This window comes from Hydractinia symbiolongicarpus, chromosome 6 (genome assembly GCF_029227915.1).
Source record: "Hydractinia symbiolongicarpus strain clone_291-10 chromosome 6, HSymV2.1, whole genome shotgun sequence".
NCBI lineage: Eukaryota > Metazoa > Cnidaria > Hydrozoa > Anthoathecata > Hydractiniidae > Hydractinia > Hydractinia symbiolongicarpus.
Window position 1 is genome coordinate 21443464 of NC_079880.1, and position 7199 is coordinate 21450662.

Here is a 7199-nt window from a genome sequence, read left to right on the forward strand (position 1 = left end):
TGTTATGTATTTTAAGAGTTAGCACAAAATCTGAAAAATAAACAGTTAACAACACTTTAAATATTGCATAGTTCTTCCAGCAAAAAAATGTAAAATGTAAAAAATATTCTTGCAAGGAATAAATTATTGCATGCAGTCCTTCCCCACCAAACTTTACACAAAATGTCAAAATGAACGGTTTGTGAGAAGTAGATCCGTATTAACAAAAACAGTTTTTTCAGCAACTTGAATACTGTCTTTAACCAAAAAATTTTTTTCACAAAATACAAATCTCATACAGTAGACTGCTACGAAATTTATATAAAATATTTACAGAAAGTAAAAGCATGGTGTAAAATCTAATTAGAGGGTCCAAGGAGTCTCTATTTATATATATGTATATATAGATAACGAGACAGTCAAGTAATCGAGACAAATTTAGGATATGACCGTAGGCTGTCTGGTGCGTTTATCATTATTTCGCACTTTTTAAATTGGTTATTCTACTTTGTCTAAGGGCCGGAATATTTCCCATATGAGAAATAAGGCCCTTAAGGCGGGCTTGCACGTACAGTTTTCTTGTTAAAGAAATCTTTCGAAACAAGTATTTCATAGTGTAAGGAGCATTTCGAAATATTTTAAAACATTTCTAAAGTTTTTACCACCTGCTTTCTTCTAAAAGTTTTTTCAAAGGATGCCGACATCCTGACTATATCACATGGCGTACTTTCATTCATCACTTTGAGTTTGACATTGTGTATCTTCTAAACAAACGAAGATACGTAATTTTACGAACAAAAAACACAAACTATAATTGAATTCGATGCAGCGCGTAGATTTCGCAACAGGCAGGCACCATATACGCCAACAGCAGAGGAACAAGGATGGTAAAAAACGTTTTATTTGAAGTAATATTTCCAGTGAGTAATAAAATAAAGGTGCAGTTTTTTCACTTTTGAATTTTTTTTGTATCGGGTTGACCATGGCACCTGAATTACACCATGACTCAAGTGATTACAAACATTTCGCAATAAAGATTGATATAGTGTAAAAAGCTTGAAATTTTTCTTTCGAAAGTTTTCTTTAACAAGAAAACTGTACGTGTAAGCCCGCATTTACTATATTGTTCTTTTAAGATAAGCGGTTTTTTTAAAGATAATGCTGAACTACACATTGAAGCATTCCCTCAAAATTTTAAAATAAAGCTTAAATATGGCAAATTTTCGTAAGATGCAGATAATAACGAAAACAAATTATTTCGGACTAAATTAAATAACGTACACGATTTATTTCAAGAAAATTTTTGGAAAATTTCCATAAAATATCAAAAAATCGGCTAACGATGAGCTAGCGATGAGTTCAGCAGTGAGCTAAGCAGGTATTTTTACGTTGACACTATGGGCTAAGGTCTTAGCGCGTCATGCGCATTATGGTTAGCTCATCGTTAGCCCATAGTGAGAACCAAGGTTAAACGATTTGTTAAGCGGGTCATTGTTCCTCTTTGGTTTCCTTTTTTTTAAACTATACTTGAAAAATAATTAGATTAATATAAATAAATTAGAATTAATGGACATTTTCAATTCTCCGACAAGTACTACAACATAATTTACCGTACACAAGGTTACAAAGATTTATTTTCTTTGTTTTTGAAAGGAGCAAAAAATTAACTTTTCTTTTAAGATGTTGCCTTAGGTAAAAAAAAAGAAAAAAAGATTAATGAGACATATCAAAAAACGAATATCAATAAAGGTCTGAAATATCCCACCTGTTATTATTACAAGTTTGTTAGACATAATAATGTCTGAATTATCCCACCGTCTGAATTATCCCACCATGTCTGAATTATCCCACCATTTGTCTGAATAATCCCACCATGTCTGAATATTCCCACCATTGTCTGAATAACCCCACCATAATAATGATAATAATAATAATAATAATAATAATAATAATAATAATAATAATAATAATAATAATAATAATAATAATAATAATAATAATAATAATAATAATAATAATAATAATAATAATAATAATAATAATAATAATAATAATAATAATAATAATAATAATAATAATAATAATAATAATAATAATAATAATAATAATAATAATAATAATAATAATAATAATAATAATAATAATAATAATAATAATAATAATAATAATAATAATAATAATAATAATAATAATAATTATATTTATTGAGTAGTACTATTCTATCATGAAATTTAAATTGCCATAATTTTCTTTCTATTTGATTAAAGGAGGTAACCTTTCATATATGGTGTACTTATAAGTTGTTTATTTCATATACCAAAAGGATTTTATCCAAAAATTATTTAAACGCTAAAAAATTAATACCATGTTAGAATAGTACTACTACATTAAATTGGCAATAAATTCTTACCCATAATCTCTTTCACACCCAGATTATATTTTTTGGGGTAAGTTTTAAATGCCCTTTAACACTACAATAAAGATTTGGAGTCTCTTTTGTTTTATTGTTATTATTTTTCAATTTGCCGAAAATTCAAGTAAAACATATCTCAGCTTATTCGATGCTCTAAATCACGGAAGCAAGTTTCAACATTTCAGCGAAAATTCTTCCTACGTTAAAATATAGTGAAATAATTAAAAAATAATGTTGGAAATAGAAGTAACATGACTGCAGCTGTATAATGATAAACTTTTTTTTATATTATTTTTCCTAACAGGTACCTGCTGCGACGCATTTATCTCTAATGTTAGAATAATACTACTCGAAAAATCGAAAGTTTGTACAGTGATATTTCTCTGTTGAGCTATGCAATGGAGGTGTAGCTTATTTTGCAGATGAGTTCAGAGACAGGAGAATAATCGACAATCGAAGTTACAATGCCACGTGACCAGCTAGCGCTATTTTGCGGCTACGTTTTCTATCTCAGTTATATAAATTTTTACCCTTTTTTGTTACAGAACCCTGTTTGAAGACAACGTGATTTTGTTATTTAGAACTAACTATAAACGAATATTTCTTAAGAAAAAAAACTTCATTCAGTCAAGTAAGCATTCAGAATAGTTTTTAAGTATTCGCATGGCTGTTTGTGTCATTTCAGTCAGTTTTGGGATTAACACTATTCGGTTCGCTCCCTGACTAACCCCGCCCCCCACCCTTTTCCCCTCTTCTTTTTGCTATGTAGCATAGCTATGATACTATTTGAGTTTTCGTATTTATCTATTAGACACCTGCCTACCAAATATTTAGGTTACATACCTCCCAGAGCCTTAGATATTGGCCATTTTTGGACACTAGCCCCTAAATTTCTTTGAGATCCTCAAGATCCGTAAAATAAAATAACTTTCGCTAGGATGATTCTTGAAACTTGTGACTAACAACATAACTTCATTTTATTAACAAAAATCATTCTAGAAAGTTTTCACACGTGGTTAACAGGATTTTTGCGGATTTTACCCAAAAATCAGGAAAAATTGCACTTTCGGGCAATAGGAAATATGAAAAAACGGAAGATATGTTGTTAAGCAACTTTTATTTGGCTATCAGAAACTTTAAACAGAATGTTAAAATTTCGATCTAGTAATTCATTTCTAATCAGAAATGATATTACTTTAAAGAAAAAAACTTTAGCGAAAGAAATTTCGCGATTTGTGGCCCCAATCGCGAAAGTTTATTCTCGCAAAATATGTTGACACAGCCTATTCGCGAAAGTTAATTCTCACGAATTTTATTTTCTGTGTAGCTAATTTCTTTTGTAGAAACATGTACTTCACTGAAAGACAAGAAACAAAAATAGGACAAATGCTGTCAACACCACCGCCCATTGCGAAAGGTAATTCTCGCAAAAAAAATTATAGAAATGACAGATTGCGAAAGTTTTTCCCGTGAAAATAAATGAAGGGTGTCATTCGCTAAAGTTTTTTCCCTTGATTTTGCGTTTTTTGACTCGCGCACTTAATATAAATTATGTCTGTCATATGAAAATTAAAATCCATGCCTGATTGCTGTCAGCATTACTTCTTGCTAACGTCAGCATTTTTTTAAAAAGAAGATCTATTGTTCGACAGATATTTTTATCAATATTTGTTTAAAATTATTCAAATAAAGTATTATTTTGATACTTTAATGACATTCAACTATGTAACCACTATTTATCGATTTACTCAGTTACCAATTAGACAAAAAGTCCGCAAAGGTTGATTCACCTTTTCAATGAGATGTGGCTTATTTAGTGTATTTTTGGTTGTAAAGAATCCTTTTTTACTACTTTGAATCAAAATAAACAATTTCACTGGGCGCTAGAATAAAAAAAACCCTGATAAAAGACTAGGGCGTAAATGGCCGTGACTGCAGAAAAACATTAACGCCACAGGGCATTTTTTTTCCTTAAATTTTAAATTGAAAAAAATTGAACTACTAAAAATTTCAGGGTCGTTGGTTTAGCTAATCCTTAAGTATGCTAGGTAGAGCTTGTATTGACGTAAGATAAATGGAAAAGTGATACGATATGTATGTTTCGTATGTTCAACGATTGTGATTAATATGCATTGAAAAATACAAAGTGATCTTCTTTACTAAAGTTGTAAAGTTCTTAGCACTCGGTTCCTTTCGCCTGAAATGCATGGCAAAATCAAATGTGTGTAAAAAAGTGTATCCAAAAAGACGTCGAAACATCGTATGAAGAATTTATTATAAATTGTCTGTGTAGGAAAGGTGTTTAAACACATTATATATTTCAGACACACTTTGATCTAAACACTGAAGCCGACGATAACGCCAACGATGTAAGTGATGTCGATTTTCACCATACCATACCATAACATAACATTCTGGTAGAGAAGTAATAGAAGTAGATCCCGAACATCACGATAACTTCGACGACACCTTATCTGACAGCGAGGTTGAGGCGAAAAAATCCAATACATGAAGAAAGATGTTTTTAAGTAGTGACATTAAAGAGTTGCAAGCAAATGTGCTAAAATAATAAGATTTGGGCCAATTACAGAGTATAGAGTTTCAGAAAGCTTGAAAGGTTCCGAATTGCTGGGAAAATACTTATTTGCTCAACTGCGTACAAGACTTACTTACGAAAGGAAACAATAAGTTTTTTCCACATTTAGGTCCAGTTCAGTTTGCGTCACATACTATTCAAATAGTAACGATCAAAGGACTAATACTTTTTATGTTTACCCCTGTTTGAAATATTTTGTTTTAGTGGCTTTGTGGTACAAATAAATTTTTGTTGCAACAACGCTTATTTATTTCATTAACCGTTGAATCTCAATTATCTTTTCAATTGTAAACGAACTCCAATACTTTCCGTATGCTCTTAACGTACTTTATTAATATTATAGGGCTGGCATTAATTACGTGGTGTAGTTATTATTTTTATTTGTAAATAGACAAACCAATTCTCTCTTTCTAAAAAAAATTTTTCTTAGCAAAACAAGTTGGTTTATCAGACTAAAAGAAAGAGAAGATTGCACCGCTAGACCTTACTTCTATGCAATTCATTTGTCAGGTGCATTGTTTTTCCCCATTTTCCCACCAGATAACGAAATTTATTCTTCATGAAAAAGTCCATAAATCCTGAAAAAATCGCAAACTATTCATCCAATAAATAGCCTGCTACAACTGCTATATTTAAAAACAAAATTTTCTTTTGAAACAGTGTTCCTGTGACCTCCTGAAAACTTATACCCGAATAAGTACATTGGTCTATTCGAACCACACATCACAATTTAAGATAGGTGGCATTTATATAGGTCTGTTGTGTTTATGTTTCCTGCATAATTTGTGAAAAAAAGAAAAATGATTTTTAAACTTGCTGAAAGTGGTACTTAGGTCACAAAAAATTTTTAATGCCATCATCATGTTCGGGATACTTTTTTTTACTGTGCTAATCTTTGTCTAAAAAATAATTTTCAAATATTTCGACCAATTAGTGTTTAAAGCGATACTTAGGTGAAAAAAAATTTTTTTTGTTATGTCGAAAGCAGACATTAAGTCAGGTCCAGAAACAATGCAGGGCACAGTTTTGTACTTCACAATCTGTCAAAGTTACCCTTTGTAAATGGATTACGGAGAGGTCTTATTATCACAACAGGTTAGAATAATACTACTTTATGTTAGAATAGTCCTGCTGATAGAATAATACTACTCTGTTAGAATAGTCCTGCTGATAGAATAATACTACTCTGTTAGAATAGTACTACTAAAAGGTAGAATAGTACTACTAAAAGGTAGAATAGTACTACTATGTTAGAATAGTACTACTAATAAAATAATAAATAATAAATAATAATAAATAATAATAAATAATAATAAATAATAATAAATAATAATAAATAATAATAAATAATAATAAATAATAATAAATAATAATAAATAATAATAAATAATAATAAATAATAATAAATAATAAATAATAAATAATAAATAATAAATAATAAATAATAAATAATAAATAATAAATAATAAATAATAAATAATAAATAATAAATAATAAATAATAAATAATAAATAATAATAAATAATAATAAATAATAATAAATAATAATAAATAATAATAAATAATAATAAATAATAATAAATAATAATAAATAATAATAAATAATAATAAATAATAATAAATAATAATAAATAATAATAAATAATAATAAATAATAATAAATAATAATAAATAATAATAAATAATAATAAATAATAAATAATAAATAATAAATAATAAATAATAAATAATAAATAATAAAAATAATAATAATAATAATAATAATAATAATAATAATAATAATAATAATAATAATAATAATAATAATAATAATAATAATAATAATAATAATAATAATAATAATAATAATAATAATAATAATAATAATAATAATAATAATAATAATAATAATAATAATAATAATAATAATAATAATAATAATAATAATAATAATAATAATAATAATAATAATAATAATAATAATAATAATAATAATAATAATAATAATAATAATAATAATAATAATAATAATAATAATAATAATAATAATAATAATAATAATAATAATAATAATAATAATAATAATAATAATAATAATAATAATAATAATAATAATAATAATAATAATAATAATAATAATAATAATTATCCCTGCGGGCACACGACGCTTATTCAACGTTGAGTCAACGTTAAATTCTGAGCGCGACGTCCAGCCAAAATTCAATGTCATTA

General features: G+C 27.1%; 1 protein-coding gene across 2 annotated transcripts in view; it reads right to left on the bottom strand.

Annotated features, from left to right (window-relative positions):
- Positions 1–7199, bottom strand: part of LOC130647548 (superoxide dismutase [Mn] 2-like) — an 81729-nt gene that overhangs the window by 43452 nt on the left and 31078 nt on the right. The gene's annotated exons all lie outside the window — the stretch shown is intronic.